This window comes from Pogona vitticeps, chromosome 1, assembly GCF_051106095.1.
Source record: "Pogona vitticeps strain Pit_001003342236 chromosome 1, PviZW2.1, whole genome shotgun sequence".
Classification (NCBI taxonomy): domain Eukaryota; kingdom Metazoa; phylum Chordata; class Lepidosauria; order Squamata; family Agamidae; genus Pogona; species Pogona vitticeps.
This window is the reverse complement of record NC_135783.1, coordinates 268,909,733-268,930,583: the sequence shown is the minus strand read 5'-3', so window position 1 is coordinate 268,930,583 and position 20,851 is coordinate 268,909,733. Positions and strand designations below refer to the sequence as shown.

At 38.1% G+C, this 20,851-nt stretch overlaps 1 protein-coding gene and 1 long non-coding RNA gene across 2 annotated transcripts in view; one reads left to right on the top strand and one right to left on the bottom strand.

Annotated features, from left to right (window-relative positions):
* SPON1 (spondin 1) overlaps positions 1-20,851 on the top strand; it is a 385,887-nt gene that overhangs the window by 144,164 nt on the left and 220,872 nt on the right. The window lies entirely within an intron of this gene.
* The window catches only part of LOC144586145 (uncharacterized), a 56,214-nt gene continuing 37,129 nt past the window's right edge, over positions 1,767-20,851 (bottom strand). The window contains exon 2 of the long non-coding RNA XR_013540897.1: positions 1,767-20,851. This exon is cut by the window's right edge and continues 23,881 nt beyond it. This is a non-coding gene — a long non-coding RNA (uncharacterized LOC144586145).

The window sequence follows — 20,851 nt, the reverse complement described above, 5'->3', positions numbered from 1 at the left end:
CCTTTGGTCAATATTTATTAGCTTTCTCTGTGTAAAGATAGGGCACTGTGACCAGCTGATGCCAGAGTCAGATCCAGTGTGGAATCTCTCTTTGGGGAAAAAGCAATGATGGGTAAATGCATTTCTCTTGTCTCTTTGTCCTAAGACTGCTCTAGAAGTTACATAATGCTCTCACTGTCAGATTGCTGGATATGCAGACTCCTCTCCTGTGAGTTTTTCACCTCACAGGATATCGGGGAAACAATGACATAAAGAGCAGAAGGGCAATATATGGCTGTTAAAAGGTGCTGTTATGTGAGAAGGCGTCTTTGTTACCATAACTTGACACATTCACCGTCTGTAAAGAAATGAGCCCTTTGGAAATGGCTTCATTTGTCATTTTATTTTAGAAAAGGAAGACAGTGAGAAAATCATTCACCAGACCATAGCACAAAATAAAAATAAAAGCTGTAGAATCAGCATCATGAAATGGCAGAGCAGGGAAATGCGTATGGCTCTTGAAGGTACAGCTTAACCTCCATGGCTAAATTTGTATACTTGGCATGCATAGGTGGGTCTTGTTATCTTCAAGGAGGGTTCTGTCTGTGATTCCAGCAGTAGAAATTTTGTACCCAAGAGTATTTCCTCAGGCAATACTAAGGTTTTGTGCTAAAAGCGCCCTGAACTAATACTTTCAGGCATGAATTTAAATGGGGATATGTTTTCATATATCAAATGTGAAGTGAATGAGTAATTGAATTTTCATGGTCTTACCTAAGTCTGCATTGCTAAGCAAGAAGAGCATGTATGCCCACAAGGTAAAGCTGCCCATTAGAGCGAGATACTGCGCTTTTAATGGGACTTATTTTATTTCCCAAAGGCGCATAATGGGTGCTTCTAAGGATGTGACTAGAAAACACAGAGAATGTATAGCTGTACCCATAACAATAATTGACTACTGCAGTGCTCCCTATGTGGGGGCTACCCTTGAGGCTGATGCGAAGACTTCAACTGGTCCAGAATTTGGCGACCAGATTAATAACTGGGGTGAAGAAATTCCAGCACATCTCCCCCACTCTGGCCGCCCTTCATTGGTTACCGGTTTGTTTCTGCATCGACTTCAAGGTTATGATGATAACATTCTTACCCCTAAACGGCTTAGGTCCTAGTTACCTGTCAGAATGCCTGCTCCCATCCAGATCTGTCCATAATAGCCATTCTTCATAGGCAGGGCGGTTGACAGCCTTGACCCTGAAGGAGGCCTGGAGGGAAAGAACAAGAAACCGGGCCTTCTCAGTGGTTGCCCCCCCTCCTATGGAACAACCTGCCTATTGAGATCCACCTGGCACCCTCGCTCCATGGGTTCAAAAAAGCATGGAAGCCCGGGCTCTTCCACCAGGCTTTCCCAGAGCGCTAAGATCGTACTTTCCCTTTTTACCATCCTTTTTGCCATCCTCTCCATCACCCTTTTTACCACCTTTATTGCCATCTGTTTTAATGTACTTTACCCTATTTGGTTATGTATTAATTTATTTTTTTATCGTGTTTTAATATTGTTCCTGGTACCGTTGTTAGCCGCCCAGAGTGGCCTGGTTGCCAGATGATGTAGGATAGAAATAAATAAATAAATAAATAAATAAATAAATAAATAAATAAATAAATAAATAAATAAATAAATAAATAAATAAATAAATAAATAAATAAATAAATAAATAATTCTGGGTCTTTCTCTTGTCTTTACTCCACTCTCCACCTTAATTAATGTTTAATAATATAATTAGGGGTAACCCCTCTTTTCCCCTGCTGATTTCATACACCTCTGCTATGCCAGCCCAGTGAATGGGGACGGTGATTAAAAAAAAATCTGCCATGCTAAAATCATGGCAAAGGCACTCTCTGTTATAATCCAAGTAAGCTAACAAGATTTTGGAAGACTTTGAAAGGCCTGTCACTTCTTTTTTCCTCACTCCATAGAGAATGGTATTGTGAATGAGAAAGTGATATTCTGTCATTGCTGTTATCTATTGTTTTGGATTGTATATGCTATTTTTCAGTCGCTGCTCTATAATTCTAAATTTCTCAGTTGTTTTCTGTGGAGAATAGCGACTTCTCCACAAGGGAAGACCAAAGAACACATTCTAAGAAATATTAGAAGGCATATTCTGCAACAAGTTGATTGCTTTACAGTTTTGAACATCTCTCCTCTTCTCTAATTACCAATCAGTTGTAATTTCACTATGTGTTTAAAAGCATTTGAAAGGTGTGTGTGTGTTTATTCCTTACAAAATGATCAGGCAGCAGAAGGGTACTTGTACATTTCTCATCATATTTCTGGTTCATATACAAGAGAGTTGCTTTTTAAAAAAGAGTATACTGGGAATCTAGGTGATCTTACTTTGTAAATGGGACTTAGTAACATCATAAGAATCCAGGTGAAACTTAGAAAGCCAAGTAAGATGACAATTTGATCTCACAGGCATTATCCAGAGGGCACATATCATAACCATAATAGCATCAATATCAGAAATAGGTCTGGGTAAGAATTTTGTTCAGAAATTTACCAAGTTCAAACCTCTCAAATCCATATGGCAATTGGAAAGTGCTGTCTTTCAGTAGAATATTCACCATATTTATCCATATCACAACAGAGCTCTCAGGGGGAAAAGTGCATTACATACATAAAATGTACATTAATAAAATAAATGTGCACAACACCCTTTGATAAGGGAAATGATACTTACCAAAATGCATGTCTTAGACAAATATGCAGACAAATGTACTCTTATAGATCTATGTGGGCTGCACTTGAAAAGTTTTTGGAAGTTGCAAGTGGAGAAAATACTATGGCCAGGTAGTTGTTTGGTGTGCAGATCACACACCTTGATCTAACTTTATTGGTGTTGAGTCTGTTTCCAAGTTAACTTCTAAGTTGTTGGCTTTGACGTATTGAATTCTCAATGTCTTGAAGTCAGGATATGCGAAAGTCTCTCTCCTATATTATCCTGTCCAAAATTTGAGATGTTCATTGTAGTATCTCCTACATATTTACATAATACCATAATCATAGTGAATGCATGATACAGGGCTTTCTCCACAGCAGCACCTCAGACAGGCTAGGTGCATACCTGATAATCTTCTTGTGGGCAATCAGAAGAATACTATTCCATAAAGCCTATTCCAAATATTTTTCTTTATCAGTTTTATAGTATATTAGTTTGGGAACTCTTAAGGGAGAGAAAAACAATTAAGAAATACTTCTAGTAAATGAATAGCGCTCTCTCTCTCTCTCTCTCTCTCTCTCTCATATTAAATGTATGTGTTCAGAGACACACATATGAAAAGCTCCATACATTTCTATGTGGATTTAAAAATAGTAACAGCTCACACATTGGTTTAGAACTCTGTTGACAAACTGAAGGCTGTAAAATTAAAAATTAAGTAATTGACTCGAATTGAAAGATTGACCCCCCCTCCCTAAGCAGAAGTGGGGTGACTCTTTCACCATTTCTAATGAAACGACACCATAAGCTCCAAAAAGTGAATTTTCTGGGAGTTCATTTTAGTGGTTTAAAAAATGGAAGCATATTTTCTGACTTTAAAACTATTTGTACCTCACAGAATGTTATGTCTGTCTTTTCCCCATTGTAGAGTAGATTCAGATACTGTTGATTTTTATTTTATTTTTCATGTTGTGATCTCATGAATACTGTATTTACATATTGTGTACATTTTCATATCATGATCTTGTGAAAACTCGTGATATGCTACATTTCAAAGGAGAAGCCTTGCTTCTTGGAATTAAACTGAAATGTGAACAGAACACAATACTGTAAATTGGTATCAATTACACAGCTAGCTAGCTGTGATGTACCAGAATGTGCATTCAGTTGTTCATTAGACTACTGCAGTTTCATTATACTTCTGACATCCCCTGTCCTTATCCCTTTTTTAAAAACTTTTTTAAAATTTGAAGCAGCTTTTCCCAATTTGGTGCTTTCAGGATGTTTTGGATTACAATTTACATCATTGCCAGCTAATCTGGCCAGTGGAGAGACTCATGGTGTTTGAAGTCCAATATATCTAGAGAGCATCAGATTGGTGAAGACTGACTTAAATCCTTCAATCATTTAGAATTTATTTAAGTTAACATGTATGTAGGACACCTTGCTTATATGCTTTTGACAAGAGCTGGGCTGATATTGGCTTCAGAGATATAAGGTATCTCCTAGCTAGATGTTTACAAATTTTGCTGTGAACATCTGTGGCTAAAGAAAAAGACTGGGGAAATAAAAACAACAATACTTTAGTACATTTATTGGGAAAAACTACAGGCAATTTAATGTTCTCAGTTTACATTTCTGAGTTGGAAGATTTCAAGAGGAAGAGTGAAGTAAAAGAAAAAGCAGATACAATGCCAGCATGAAGATTAGTAGATGATGGAAGCAAAGTGGCAGCATGAGGAAAAAATGCTTTTGTCTCTAGGTCAATTCTTTACACTTAACATAATTAATAATTTCTGGAGTTCTGTATACAGAGAGTGGACTTATCATTTAAGAATACAGGTTTAAAAATTTTAAATTCAGACTTTTTTGTTTAAAGTATATATGTGTTTAAAGTTTGTAAGTAAGAGTAAAACAAACTGGCTTAAGATACATTTAATATCAAAGTCTTTATCTCTGATTTTTCACAGTAAATCCATGATTATTTAAAACACTCAATCAAAGACTGTTTTTTAGATGCATAATAGGGAAAATGTGCATAAATATATTATTGCTAAAGTCAAGACTTCTGATATAGAAAAAAAAATAGCTTGTGATACTTTTGCTCAACATTATTCCAAAGGAGGCTGGTATTTAGGCTATATACTTATTACAGCCTTAACTATTCAGTTCAGAGAGATCACATGCGAAAACTTCCACATGCTGCAAATGCATAGCAGATCCACCTCTTGACCCGGCACATCATATTAATCCCTCCCACTGTAACTGGTGCATAATGAATAGCTCAATGAAAGCTTCTGGTCCTCCCAGGGAAAATAACAGGACGAGGCCTGAATCAGGAGTTTTGCTAGTGCCTGACTGCATTAGGGACTGACTTTCTTCCCCTTCTATTCCCCCACAGTCCTCTGCACACACACACCCAAAACAACCTGGGCCCTGGACAGTTTTGGAGTTCTATGGAGGTGGTTTTGAGGGTGTATGGTGAGGAAGCTGAAGGACAGAAGAGAGATTGACCCCTCTCCAATTCCCCTGCATAAAGCAGCTCTGACTACTGACCAATCCTTACTTAAGTTTGTGAAATACAGTGGCACCTCAACTTACAAACGTCTCCACTTGTGAACAATTTGAGTTATGAACGGCTCCGTTCACAAAAAGTTGCTTCAACTTGCGAACGGAGCCTCACCTTATGAACCAAAAAAGATAAAAAAACACTTTCCTGCCCTTTTTTTGACTTAAGTTCATCTTAGGTCAAAAGAAAAAAAATTAACCCCCTAGTGGTAGAGTACAGATTAACCGACTTTGCATTAGTTCCTATGGGAACTAATGCCTCTACCTACGAAGCGCCTCTACCTACGAAGCGCCTCGACATACAAACGAAAAACAGCAGGTATAGATAAAATGGTTTTCAATGCATTCCTATGGAAAAGTTTGCCTCGACTTACGAACTTTCGGCATATGAACGCTGTTCCAATAAGGATTACGTTCATAAGTCGAGGTACCACTGTATGTCTTTAGTTTTCTATTTTTCTTTATGAAGTCTAGACTAGATCTGGCACCGTAAAAAGAAAGCATGTTGTGTGAAATGCTGCATGTTCAGCATTATTTTTTAATCAGGTTTTTATTAGTAAATTAGGCTTGAAACATTGGCATATGACATTGTACATATAGATTCACCTAAGCACCATATCTGAAATAAAATTTTCAGGCACATGGTGTTGCATAACAAAATAAACCAAGAAAACATGGTTAGAGAAAGACTCTTCAGTCATTTGTGGGGCTGAGCACTGAGTTTCCAAACAGCACACTTCTACATCCATTCAATTTCTATGACAACAAATAAGGAAAGAATTTCTGAAGGATGCAATATTTAATTTATTTATTTTGTTCCATTTCTATCCCACCTTTTCTCTGATAAGCTCAAAGCTGTGTACCTGCTTGCTTCTTCCATCCTTCATCCTCATAATAATTCTGTGAGGTAGATCAAGCTGAGGGAAGGTAATTGGCCCAGTTACCCAGTGATGATAATGAACAAGTGAGAGATTTGCACCTTTGTTTCCTGAGTCCAGCCCAATACCCTAACTGCTACATCAGCAATCATAGCTGAAAGCCAATGTATAATGTGTTCAGAGATCCTTACGTAATGATAATGTCAAGACTATGTGAGTTGTTTGAGAACACAGAGATGTAAAGTGTATGTAGAGAATGTATTGATCCATTACTGGACATTACACTTTTATTTTTCTAGGTGAATAAGCTCCACCTGATTAGTACAAACAGCTCATTGTTGGTTAAATGTATGTTTGTTGTACTTAACTTATTCCTTCCGTTGAGTGAACTGCTTCTTTCACTGGAATGATGACAGGTTCTGTTCTTCTGAAACCCTCTATATGCTGTCAAAATATGCTATGGAGGACTTGGGGACCTTCTGAAACACATCTGAGCAGAGAGCCGGCAGCAAGGGAAAGTGAACAAATAAGCCAAATCATGGCAGTTGAGTTCCATTTACTCAGTGTTGAACTTCACCCCTTTCCTTGTATAATCGAAGCTGTTTCACCCTTTGTATAAAACAGCTATTGTTGGCTGTATCAACTTTGCTCATATTTCACCTACCAAGTGAACTGAGGAAGTCAGTTCTACAAATTAGTATTCTGTGCCTCTAGGCTTTGTAAATAACTATCAGAGCAACCTATTTTTGTATGATGGACTTTTCCCTGAAACTTGAGGGCAGTAACTGATTATGACTGGTTTTTAAACACTTTGCTGTAACATCACAATTAGCAACTGTATAAGCTTTCATTTCCTCCCTTTCTTGGAGTGTGTCTGTATTTTTGAATAATTAATTACACCTTTCTAGTATAATTACATTAGATCTTGGCACAAAGTAGACAAAGGCTGGCCATGCAACATGGAATCTTGAAGTCCACCATACTGAGTCTAGTGGAAATACTGGCTCAGGACCAGCATTTGTGTGTGATTGTGTATATGCACACATAAATAGAATTAAGGAACAGGTTGGTTCAGATATTCTCAGTTCCAGAACAGGCATCACTGTACTTTTGCTCATACATCTGTCCCTGGTTTCTCCTCAGTTGGTGGGAAAGAATGCTGATATAGTACAAGCTCCTAAGAGATCTGCTAGTAGGTTCCAAACTGTTTAACATATCACGAACTCTTCCACAGCCTTCTCTCATGGATGACCTTATCATAGGTTCATCCATGAGGGAATGCTGTGGAAGTCATATAAATAAACCATGATCCCATGAGTGGATATATTTATTTTGGGATGAAATTTTACAGGCCAATCTCACCATATTTACTGTGACTGAGACAACTGGATTTCTCACTAGTATGTTCAAGCTTAGTTAGAAACCACAGACCTGCATTCCCAACAGGGAAAGTCTGTATGTGATATTGCCACAACAGTGATTTCATGGTATGCATACAAAGGTGGTGGCCTTTCAAGGTTGGCCATTTCATTTTTGAAGATGTCTTACTGTCAGGATGTTCCTCCTAACACTGGCGTGAAATCCCTTTTCTTATCATTTGAATCCATTATTTCATCTCTTATTCACTGAAGCTACAGAAAAGTAAAAAAAAAAAATAGAAAGAAGGCGGGGCATGGGACAGGTATGGCCTCAAGCATGTGTGCCTCTAAGTTTTGTAAATAAATATTATAGCATGTGCGGCCTAAGATCTCCAAATATTGCCCAATCACTGAGCTTCAAGAGCAGATTCCTGGGAGCATAGCACAATAGCTGTGAGCGATTGGATTGTAAAAATTAAGTGTTCCATTTTAAGTGCCTCTAATAGGATCGGGTTCAAAAAAGAATAGGAAAAAAATCCCCTTCAATCAGATTGTGATAAGTTTTTAGACTACAGTTGTTGGAATCCTTTGGAATGACTGAAGATTCTGAGAGCTATCAACCAAAAAAAGTAACTTTTCAAGCTCTGTCCTAAATTTTCTACTCAATTTACAAGTATCATTTCTGGCATATTATATGTGAGTAAAACTCTTCAAGTCTTTTGTCCCTAGAGACTTCTCATTGGTGGCACTGAGTTACTCCTTCCAACTTTATTGCATTCATCATTGTTGTTATGTACTGTCAAGTCATTCTGACATATGGCAACTCTAATAGGATTTTGAGGTTTGTGAGATGTTCAAGGAGGGTTTTCCAGTACTCCTCCCCTCTGTGAACTTCCACAGCCAAGGAGGGATCTGAACCCTGATCTCCTGAGTCAGAATCTGACACTATTCGCTACACTGACTCACTGGAAACTATGTTTAGGTTGCAGCAAAACTCCTGTCAGCAGGCACTCCATTTGGTAGCAATAGAATGAGAGCAAGACTGAATCCTAGACTATTGGGGTAGATGAACTGAAGTGTGCTCAGAGGTGTTCAGTTCCATACACCATCCCCTGTCAGTTGAATCTTTGGCTCACTGTTCATGGACATCATACACATGACCTATGTATTTTCTGTGCTGTATAAAATTTGCCCCTTTGGAAGAAATGTACAATATTTCAACTGGCCTTTTGCATGCTACATTGCTGCATATTCCATACTTTTAGCTACATTGGAATTTGAAAAGCCCCAAATGTGAGCAGAGATAATTTAGTTTCAACATTCTGTTTCTCAGTGAAAAATCAGTATTCTTTGAAACAACTCAGATCTATTCTTGGACAGTATCCTCAAAGGAACAGATGCAACACTGCCATTTGCAAAACTTATTGGTTTGCCTTATGGAATTATGTTGATTATGGTGTGAATTGTGTTTATAAAACTGAGCACAGTTTTGCTGCAAAGCACTTGAAGGAATTTAAATTCAGTTGCAACCAAATGATGATAAAATGTTTTCAAATTAGAAACTTTTTTGTATTTATGTCTGTATTGCTAAAGTCTATTCTTAACCATTTGTGCTCCACTGATTTAAACGGCTAACTCAAAACTGATGATACTGCCTGCATTTAGTGTCTAGGCAGTGGTGTCGAACTGTGGCCCTCCAGATGTTCTTGGCCTTCAACTCCCAGAAATCCTGGCCAGCAGAGGTGGTGGTGAAGGCTTCTGGGAGTTGAAGTCCAAGAACATCTGGAGGGCCACAGTTCGACACCACTGGTCTAGAGGTTCATCATTTTAAAGACAAATAATTTTGAATTTATTATGAAAGTAAAGCAAGTACATACATTTCCAGGCAGAGTGGGGCAATGGGACACTCAATACCATGTGATTTAAATAACAATCTCAAGATTTCCCTAAGGTAAGATCAAAGCAACAATACAGAGACAGTGTGATTTTGATGAGAATAGGACAGACCCATGAATTGTCTGGACTGGTAGATCTGAAAGACTTGCAAGATACATGTAAAAGGTAGGCTGAAATGTCTACTCAGACATAGGTCACAGCCATATATACCCTAACATGGTCCATTCTTCCATGCTCAAAAAGAAAAAAAAGTTATATCCTGTGGCGGAATGCCCATGTCACTCCTGTCCATCATATGGAGCTCAAGGGCAGGAGCCTTGAGGGGCGGAGTTAGAGTGACTGTTGGGGAGTTAGAGAGAAAGGGAGAGAGTTACGACTTTGAATTAAGACTGAGATTGGAAAATTGGAGTGTTATAGAGAATAGGAAAGAGTTAAAAGGAATAGAGAATAGATAGATGATTAAAGAATATTGTTAAAGAGGTTACTGTGAATAAAAGCACATACAAGTAAACGTGTAATCAAATCCAATTTAGTGAATGATCCTCAACAACTGTGATTTATATACCAACTAAATGATCAATAAACCTGTTATAGTGGCAGCACGTGTCTGAGATATATTTGGTATATTGTGGACTAGATCCATTGGTGGCAGAGTAAAAAGAGGCAATGCATCCTGAGGGTGGACCTGTGTTTGGGGAGAACAAACAAGGGGCCCTAGGGGGACGTGACAGAATGGAAAGTTATTTCCATTCCAATGATACTTGTTTTTGTTAATCCTGGAAAAATATGCATAGCTCTGAGACTGATTTTTGCACATTGCTGTAAATGTGTAACATTTCCACTTATGGCAACTGCTTTTATGTTGCATGAATTATTAGAAGTTGTAGTGTTGGTTGGGCATTGTGGATCTTTCTGAGAAATAGTGGTGTAGTGTTAACAATAGTGCTGTCCCACCCAAGATAAAAACAAAAACAAAACCATAGTCAAGATAAGCCAAGAGACTGTCTGGAAGGAGGTATCCCACATATTTCTCAAGCAGTTGGTACCAAGCCATCTGATTTCTGTATCTGAAATGTTTGTTGAAATTAGAGTATTAGCCACTCTATACTTATCTTTGATGACAGCTTTCATGTTACCTTTCTTGCAGAAGTTAATCGTGGAGTATCATATTTATTATGGTTGTTATCCAGGAATGCTAGAGTTCTAGCATCCAATCCTGCCTGTTTCTGAAACCTTGCGGCTTCTACTTGCTTAACTAAATGGACAAAAATTATCTCCTTACCATTAAGTAAGGAAGACCAGCTTTTCTGAAGAGTGGGATACATTTTTTTGACATTTCAAAAAGCATGAACATTCCTAAAGGGAAAAAAATTGTTTAGAGCAAAATGCTGTGGTTGAAGTTATACCTTAAAAAAAAAAAAAAAAAAAAACAGAGCACAGAGCAAAATCACTCAAAACTCCTGTTTCAACTAAAGCACAAGAGGTGACTACCACTCTTTATTTCCTAAATAGATGGAAATTTTGTTTCCCTACCAGTAAGCGAATTAAACACAATGAGATTTCCTTGTTCCAAGTATGGATCAGCTGGACTAAACTAGTAAAAGTTATGTTGATCTGGAAACATTTGTGCTGCAGATCATGTTTGTTGATGTTGAGATCATCAAAGGCAGTGTTTCATTTCAAGAGTTCAACAACCATTAATGATGTGCTATTCAGGTAGTTAAGTGGCAAGTGGGATTGGGGCATTGTAGTGTTTATTTGTGGTGGAAGTTAAAATTGGTATACAAAAAGGATGTTCATGATGAATGAGAAGTGTAGGTTTGTCTGAATTTCTTTGTTTGGGTGGGGTAAGTCTTCAAGCGTAACTTTCTGCTATTTTTGAATTTTGTTTTCAAGAGGGATTTCTTTCTTTCAAGGATCTGAAAAATCAATGCACATGATTTTTTCTTTAAAAATCACTTGATAATTTTGAAAATACAGGGTGCAAACAGTACATGCATTGGTACGTAAAATACATTTTGATCCGTCCTAAGATATTTGCATAGAGCAGGAAGATATAAAAAGACTAAGGAAAGAAGATATAATAGTCGAGGAATCAAAAACAACCAGCTCAGTAAAATTGGGTTGGCAATAATTTATCTAGTCAGTGAATTCTTTTATATATTAGTTGCTAAATTCATGTGCATATTTGCTATTGAGGAGTTGTTACATCAAAATGGTAAATGGAGTGTGGTAAATGTAGCAGTCCTCCTCTACTGTACTTTAAGAAAATCTGATAGGACAGAGTTTGTCACACCTTTGAGAGTTTTATTAATAACCATTTTAAAAAGTAAGGTATTAAGTAGTGGTGAATGGTTTCCCAGCTCCACGCAGGCTCGAGATGTTGCATCATCATGAAACATCAAATGAATTATTGGTTTCAAATAGAGATGGGCACAAACCTAACTACAAACTGAAACAAACCCCACAAAACCAGCCTGGTTCATGGCTCGGTTTATGGTTCAATTTGTGCATTCCATTTTGCTGAAACGAAACGAAGTGGCAAACATTTTGTTTCAGCTAAATGGATGGCCCCGCCCCGTTCCTGCTTCCCCCGTTGTTACCCGACCTGTTCCTTCCACCTCCCACGTTTCCACCAGCACCAACACCATCTTCAGATACAGTGGCCTGGCTTCCCTTCTAGTGGTGGCAATGGCACAACTGGAAAAAATAAGCTTCCCACACTGGTATGAACCAAAAAACAAACCCGTTCACAGTTTGGTTTGTGGTGGTTTGTGGTTTATGGCCAATCACAAATGATCACAAACCACAATTTTTCATGTTTTTGCCCATTTCTAATTTCAAAGTATGTTTGTACTCTCAGAGCTTCCAGCATGTATTTACATGGGGGATTCAATCTGAAAGCTTTGGAAATGTTGTTGCCCCCACCCTAACCATTTATTTTGTTGTTCAGTGGTTGGGTTGATATGGTCTCAAACTGGAGAAACAAAAAACATGCAAAAACAAATTGGTTCAGAATCATCAGTTTAACTGCAGCCTGTTTGTTAAAGAGGGATAACATTAGACATTACCATGATTTGAGTTTATGTTTCATCAGATTTATTATTAGGGTGTCATTTCTGTATAGCAAGTGTGTGGAATGATAAAACTGAGATGGTTTGAAGCTAGAACATGAAAGGTTCAAATCTGTGTTTGTGTTTCCTGCTGTACTAATTAAAGTGCATTTGCTGTTGTTTATTTGAAAGCTGCCCTGTATTTGAAATTGGTTCAGTATGTTTTTAAGGCAATTTATCAGCATTACACAAAAATATATTGTCTCCAAACAGATTTATTTTATGTGTCCTTCCATTTATTTGGATTCTAGTGATCACATTGGATTTTCTACTTGTGTTTGCTAATGTTTAAACTGTGATTATAATAATAATAGTGGGGAAAGGGAGAATATTTGTTGGATAACCATTTTTAGCTTAATGTGTTTAGGAACTTTTTTTCCTTAGTGGATAAATTGCTTGAAAGCCTTTTTAAAGTTTTGTTTAAAAATGTTCACATTTATTACCAGAATTCCTTTTCCTCAACAATTTAAATGAATAATTCCAATTGATTTGATGAAATGCATTCACTGCAGCGAGACATAAAAGGCAAATTGATTTGTGTGTGTGTGTGTGTGTGTGTGTGTGTGTGTGCCATAATGAATTATGTTTAATACTCATCTAATTGAATCTGAAATCTGCCTATTTGGTGTAGAGCCAGATTGATCAACTGTTATGTCATCTGTTATGAATGAATTAATCTGCTTTGCAAAGATAGTTATCATCATCCTCATGTGCCAGAGAGCGAATATAACATCTAGTGATCCTCCCAGGGTTTTCTAGGTAAAAGCATTCAAAAGTGGTTCACCAGGACCTCCTTCTGGGAGTGCTTTGGGACTGTGCAGCTTGTCTTATCTTTGTTTATGCATTTTTGGCTTTAGAGAAATAGCACAATATGTCCCTTTGAGGTCTTTGGCAGTCAGGTTGATTTCAGGACAAATGTCATTAATGTGGCATACGATATAGCTCCTTAGATCTTTTCTTTTATGTATTTTCTTCTACAGTTGTTCTGATGCCTGTCAGCTTGGTTTACAGCTTGGTCAGTTTCACATCAAGTGGAGATAGGGCAGCAGATTTGTCTTGCTTGACACAGAATTGGTGTAGCAGTTTATGTCGTAGGTGATCTGCAGAACAATCTTAATTTACTCTGTTTAGGCTTCCTCACACCTTTCATCCTTCTTCCACCACCATGTTTAAGGAGTCACTGTAGATACACTGAGTAAAAAGTCCTGTTGAATTTTTGCGCAGAAATAGGAAGCAAGACAGTTACGTCTACAATTAAAACTATAGTTGGGCACTTACTGTGGTTTGGTTGTTCAGCCAGTTGGATTTGCAGGTGGTGTGCAGGGACCCTGGATTCCACACCCCACCTCCTCTTGCAGGCATCCACTCAGAGGATGAGATGGGTCAGGGAAGCCCGCAGCACTTCTTCTGATGGGGTGCCTGTGGAAGAAGGCAGGTCGTAGAATCTGGGGTGCCCACGTAACAACTGTGAGCCCATTTGGCCAAACTGCATCAAGTTGTCAAACCACGACAAGTGCCCATCTCTAATTAAAACTCTTCATTTATTAAGAACTTACTATTGGTTGAGAGCAACACATGGTTTTTGTTTTGGTGGCTCATATCTTTGGACATAGCTAATTTTTCATGTTACTGTCTTTGTCAGCTATTGGCTGCACTCCCTCCAATTTGCATATGAATGGCATGCAGTGGTGTACTGGTATTTTAAACCTGCCCTTCATGATGGCCGTTGTAAGGAAACTAAAAAATGCTCATGTGTTTTTGTGTTAAATAAAGCTTGGTCTCAAACGGATAGTAGGTATTGCTTCATAATAGATCATGAGAAATCTGGGATTGTTTTCTTTTATTTCTGCTCATAGAGGGTACTTGCCCAATGTGGTAGGTTCAGTTATTCGACAGGTCCCATGCCATCACATGTTGCCAGAGCTACTGTAATTTGAAGTAAAGATGATTTCTCTCCCCCTCCCCCTCTCTCCCTTCCTTTTTTGACAATATATAGTGGTAGTGACAGAAGTAAGTGGTTTGTTTGGGCAAATGCTCTGACGTGACTATGCTAATCTAATGTATTCTGATGTCAGTGTGTTCAAGGATAACAGAAGTCCTATGTAGTTATTCCAAATTGGTCTTCTCGATTGTATGGAGAGACTCTGGACAAAGAAGTCTCCCAGGTTCTGTCATACACATTCTGCATGTGGAGATTGGCAGGGATGCAGAGGAGGAGACAGAGGTAACACCCTTATTCCACATGTCTTTTCTGCTTGCTTTTAGAACACATGTAGAAGAGTAGTTTTAGAGCTTACTACAAAATTAAATGCTTCCACGAATATTATTCCACCATCTTCCAAGGTGGAATGGCTGTGGGAGTAACTTGTTACAAGTAACAACATGATTGTAACACATTACTTGGTTCAGTTATGGGGGCATGCATCATGTTCTTTTTACAAAATAATGTAAAAAAGCTATAACAGCATCAATTAATTATGCACATCAAGTAGCATTTAATTGTTTCTAAAATATTGGTGGGTCATTTGGGGGTAATTGGATTCCTCCCTCCCCCCATTTTTAAACTTTTTGTAATGATAACGACAGAACCAGAAAATGAACATGTTAATAACATATACTATAACACATTATTTTTTAAACAGGCAGTGACTAATACTAGTATATTACTTTTTTAAAAAAATTCAACTTCCAGAATGCAGATAATCAGGTAAGCTAGATAGCAGGAAATTTTTTATATCAGCTTTCTAATTACGAGACAGAGAACATGCATACTGAGGGATTAGATCTGTTTTCTAAATACAGATTCCAATATGGATTCTCTTAAGTGACCAGGAAAGTTAATTCCATTAAATTGTGGCATTAAAAAAATGGAATTGGATTTTCTCACACATTGCATAGTTAGGATACAACATAGCTAAGTGGAATTAGCCATTGAATTCTATTAAATGGTTAATTTCACTTTGCTGGGTTGTATACTGGACATGTAATGTGTGGGGAAATTCAATTCCATTTTTTCACATTTGCAAAAGTTCTGGGAATAAAATCTCTACTTGTATGTTCCTAATGTTAGATTACCAGTCATAAAACACTCCTAAAAGGCCTTATTCTTGATTTTAATTAGCATTTAATGAGTGTATGTGAAACAGAGGTAAAGGGTCATAGATTTGTTTTTGATTGAAGACTGAAATGCTATATATCATCTTTTCCCGTTGACAGACTTGGCAGTCATTACATTCTGAATTATGAGATTTTTATATGGACAATCACATGCACAGTGAACTTGGCTTGACACTGTGCTCCTTGATTTGGGTGGAGTCATATTGTCAAGCTGTGTTCCTTATTAGTTTGCTGGCAGCCAAGTGTAGAAGCTGCAAGATTGCGAAGTTCAGCTTCTCTCTCTCCTTCTCTCTCCCCCCCCCCGTCTCTCTTTCTCTTACACCCACCCACACCCACATACCATATACATATAGTTAACCAAGGACTTTGGGTTGTATTTTATAAACAAAGAAAGTGTCATAGAGCAAACTTAGAGGCAAATATATTGCCACTTGTCATTGCCAAAACTTCTCCATTTAGTTTACCTTTTATTTTCAGGCAAGTATGAATTATTTAAAATTAATTGGAAACAAAATTGATTTGGCAGAAAGCAGCTGTGGAATATGAGATGGAATATGGTGTGCATATTATTATCATGTCATATGAAATCAAGGACATTGTAGACAAAATATCTCTGCAAATCTACATTTTAAAATGTGACATGCTCCTAAAATGATCCGCTTTTCACACCTGAGACCTTTAATAGTGTAATCTATTGTGTTGTTGAATTTATCGAGAAGATTTGCTGAATGCTAGCAGCTTTTTTGCCTGCATGAGGAAAGAACCGCTGGAAAAACAACAGCCATAAACTGGCAGTTATCCAGTTACGATGGGGGGATGGAATGCTAAGCAAACTATTATATGATATGGAGAGACAAAAACATCACATGTGGTGAGCTGGCTTGCTGTTTTGTGTAACTACCAGTCAGGGCTGGCTCTACCATTAGCCTTAAGGAGAAAAATGGCTTCAGGTAAGCAGATGCTAGGTGAAGCATCTGTGGAAGCCCTCCAGATGTTCCTCTTGATCCCTGTGGCTACTCTCCTCTCTTGATGAACATCGTTTCACTATCAATGTAAAGCGTGGAATGTAAAAACTACTCACTAAATTCTTCATCCTCATTGATTTAAGCAGTCTCAAATCAAGGGGATATCTTAAGGGAACATTTTCAAGCCCTGTGAAATTCCTTACCTCCAGGCAAGAAAGAGTCAAGGATCTCTCTCTCTCTCTCTTCCATAACTTATAATGTCTCTGCACAAAATGAATGCCATTTTCGTTTGGGAACTAAAACACATAAACGCAACAGACACATAATGACTCACTGAAAAGGACAAAACAAAACAAAACACTAGCCCATCCTTCCAATGCTTCTCATCCTTAAACAAGTGGAACAAAGTTGTGGCCCATGCCATTTTACATATTTTGCATTGCTTGTGTCAAACTGTTATTTGCACAATTTTGCATAATTTACATCCTCAACCCCCTAAAAAGATCATTATTTTCATTTTTCTCTCTTGTTGAAAGTGCCACCAAATCTCTTGAGAGGCAAGGAGAATAATTTTGTAATTCCTCATCTTTGTGACACATATGAATATTTAGATCCCTGTTCTCAGCTAGCCTGCCACTTTCAGGTGTGGTGGAGAACTGATCCCATTGCCATTATTAATAGCAAAATTCAACTGCCAGTTCTGCCAGCTTCTATATGTAAAGTGGAGTAAAGCACCAGCTTGTCATTTGAAGCAAAATTTCTTTGGCTGGTCTCATTATCTCCAACAGGTGGCTGCTCATCTTTGCTTCAGAGGAGGATCTTTCACAGCCTGCCTCAGCATCTCTCATTCCAAAATTCAAACACAATTCTTTCTTTTCAGTACAATTTCCACATTATCCCTCTTGGCTGTAGTTCCTTACATACTGGAAGCAGATCCAGAAACCCATGTGTGGACATGAATCCTTTCCCACAAAATCCACTGAGACTCCACTGAGCCAACATGAACTGCAGTCTGCTTCATTAAAACATATGCCGGATCAACCATGTTAAGGGCCCACTAGACCCTTTGTTGGTTTTGCTGTGACAAACTTTCATGGCTGCCCAATTGGAAATCCTTCCAAAATAGCTGCCATATAGAAGTGCACCCTGACCTTTCTACTTCAGTGGGTGCCCCATGACATTTCTGTATTATGATCCACTACCTATGCAAAGATATTTTTGCAGCCTCCCTATATGTGAACAACCTTTTGTGGACGGGCAAAAGTTGATTTAGTAAGTTTATATGTATCAGGTCTGAACCACTTGAAGAAGTGACTATACCTGCTGAGTCAATTCAGCAACATTAGAGATTAAAGTATTTCATATATTGAACTTAGTTTGTGCATACATCCAGAGCCATCCCTACCTTTAGATGGAATAAGGTGACTTCTTCAAGTGATGGCTTCTCAGGGTCAAAAACCTAGAGAGCTGTTAGGTCACAGGACCTAAGCTAGGCTGTGTTTCTTGGGTACAGTAGAAGATGCTCTCCCATTGCCACAGTGAATTCAATGACTAGTTTGATTGACTTTTGTAGATGGAATGAGGAGTGGCATCATCTTGTTTTTTCTCTCTAACAGCAAAATGTTGTGGCCTGGACATGCCTCTATCAGTGAGTTGTGTGGTTTCTCTTTTGTGCTTTATATAAGGCAGACTTATATGTCATAACAGTAATGAAATGTGTAAAAAGTCTTAGAAAGTTGCACATGTGGCCAATATCCCCCCTATGTTTCATTTCTTCACACTCTCCTGTACACTGATGTACTTTCTCTTCAGCATCCTACTGTGTTTTCACACCACATTTTTTTAATTGCAATGTTTGCAAGGTGGTGGCGATGGCCAACACTTTCTGAAATGTTAATACAAAGATTAAGTTCACAAAATACTCTGCTGTTTAGAGCACCAGGCATCCTTACAGTTTCTTTGGTTATAAGGAAATACTCTGCCAAGTAAGATCAAACCACAGCATTCATTTTGAAAAGAGCTGCCTCTCAAAAACAAAACATTTGCTTCATTGCCATAACAGCTGGCATTTCCTGCTGTGTACCTGTTTATCTGGTAATTTTTGTCTTCAAAGAATAACACTCCGTAATTTCTCATTTATTTATTAATCGAACAGCCGTAATTAAAAAGAACAAAATTATGTCTTTGGCAAACTTCTGTTCCTATTTTATGAATAAGGAAAAATAACAAAGAAACAACCAAATGTGACTTTTGTGTCCTGGGTTGTTTTGTGTCAACCAGAGCAATTGCCTCTTTCAGTCAATAAACTAAAAATTGGTTCAGTGGTTACTGCAGTCTGTCTAATTAAATGGAACTGAATACTGAATACATTCCCACAGCCTGTGCAAGCAGACAAAGTCCATATTCTGTCTGGGAAAATAACTAATCTAGAATCCTAAACCTCATTCTCTCTCGCTCGCTCTCACTGTTATCTCAAAACAAAAGATTAGTGATAAAGGATATGTCAGAAATGTATTTTGTTATGTCAAGAGAAATGACATTTGACATAGCAAGTGCTGTTTCCATTCTTACATACTGATAGGGTTGTTACAGGAAATGTTTCCACTAAAATACATACTTTCATGATATGCACAAACCACACCAAAATATTAAATGGTTTTGCTTCTGGGCACCAAACTCAGAATGTTCCAACAAAGACACTGTCAGCTGAGGACGTTCTGGGCTACATCCCGTAAAACCACACTTGCTTGTATAATGGGGTTTCCCTTTCTTTCTGCCTCTGTCTCCTTCATGCTCTCAAACTCTGTTGCAGAACGTCCCCCAACATCTCAGAGCAGATTTGAAGTATGCTGGGGCTGCAAAGGAGAAGCAATCCATTCTATCAGGGGCATCTTTTCTGCTGGTAGACAAACCACATTGTCCTTATTATTTTGAAATCTTGATAAAATAGGAAATTTTACCATGCACTGTGGTAGGTGGAACATAGACTCTGAGAGGAGAACCGAATGTTCTGTGTCTATATATGCCCCTATATAGTTGGCTCTCTTGGGTGTGTTTTTTAATATAACACACAAAAATTAAAGAGCTCCACACACAACCATCAGCTACATGAATGCCAAATAAGATGCTCAAAAGATGGTCTCAAGACAGATCTTCTCACTTTGCAACTCACCTTGAGGTGTGGAGCATGAAGAGTTTCAGTCAGCTATAGTCCCCCTCTGGGGGGATGAAATCATAGTCTTTTCAGATCGCTTGATGCTGGAAATGGGAAAACATGGTGCCATGGTCAATTTTATTCAATACATGCTGTGGTGAGCTAGCCTGACAAGTATTCTTCAATCTATGCCTGAGATCATACCTTCATATAAGACTGAGACATCAAGCACAGGTCTTCTTCATATTTTCTTCAATTTGCACAAATTAATTCCAGCAAAATTAGTGAAGCTAATTCTTGCAAAGCTAAGCACATGCACATGCAGGTCTGTTTGCATGTACACACATGCACACATGTGCGCACATGCATGCACACGCATGCACACACCATGCAAGTAAAAAAAGATAGGCTGGAAATGCATATATGCAATGGTGAGCGCAGCTCTATCTATAATTTGTTCCACTGCATATGAAATGTCAGACTGCCCTTTAAGACACTTAAAAGTTTACACTTTTCATATTCTGTGACATGAATTGTGTCTCTTATGAAAGACTTATGAGAAGTCTTAACCTCAATCTTGTTGATTAGAGAGATTAGTTATTTTTAGACTGAACCTTCCAGAATCCCACAATCACCACAACTTTCCAGTATCCCCAAATAACTTTCCCTGTATATTGTGACAATCTGGTCAGTTCAGTCATGATATTGTTGCACTGCATTCAGCATGCAATGTGGATCATTTCTTGCATGATATTATTAAAGCATGGAATCTCTATGGCACTGCCAGTCCCACAATACTAATATGGGTATTTCTGTATGAATATAAAGTTTGATGATTTTAGGGATGACATACACCTCTATTCCTGCATTTCTGGAGAAATGATTATCAAAACATGAAAAAGTTACTTTTTAAAAAACTACAACTCCCAAAGTCCATGAGCTGGCATGGCCATTGGTCAGGCAACTCAGGTATACTGGGCATTGTAGTCCTTAAAAGTAACTTTTCAAAGCTGTCTGCCTGTAATATAACACAGAGGTTGTCAACCCCTGGTCCGCGGCCCAGTGCTGGTCCGTGGCCTGAGCCAGATCAGGCTGTGAAGAGA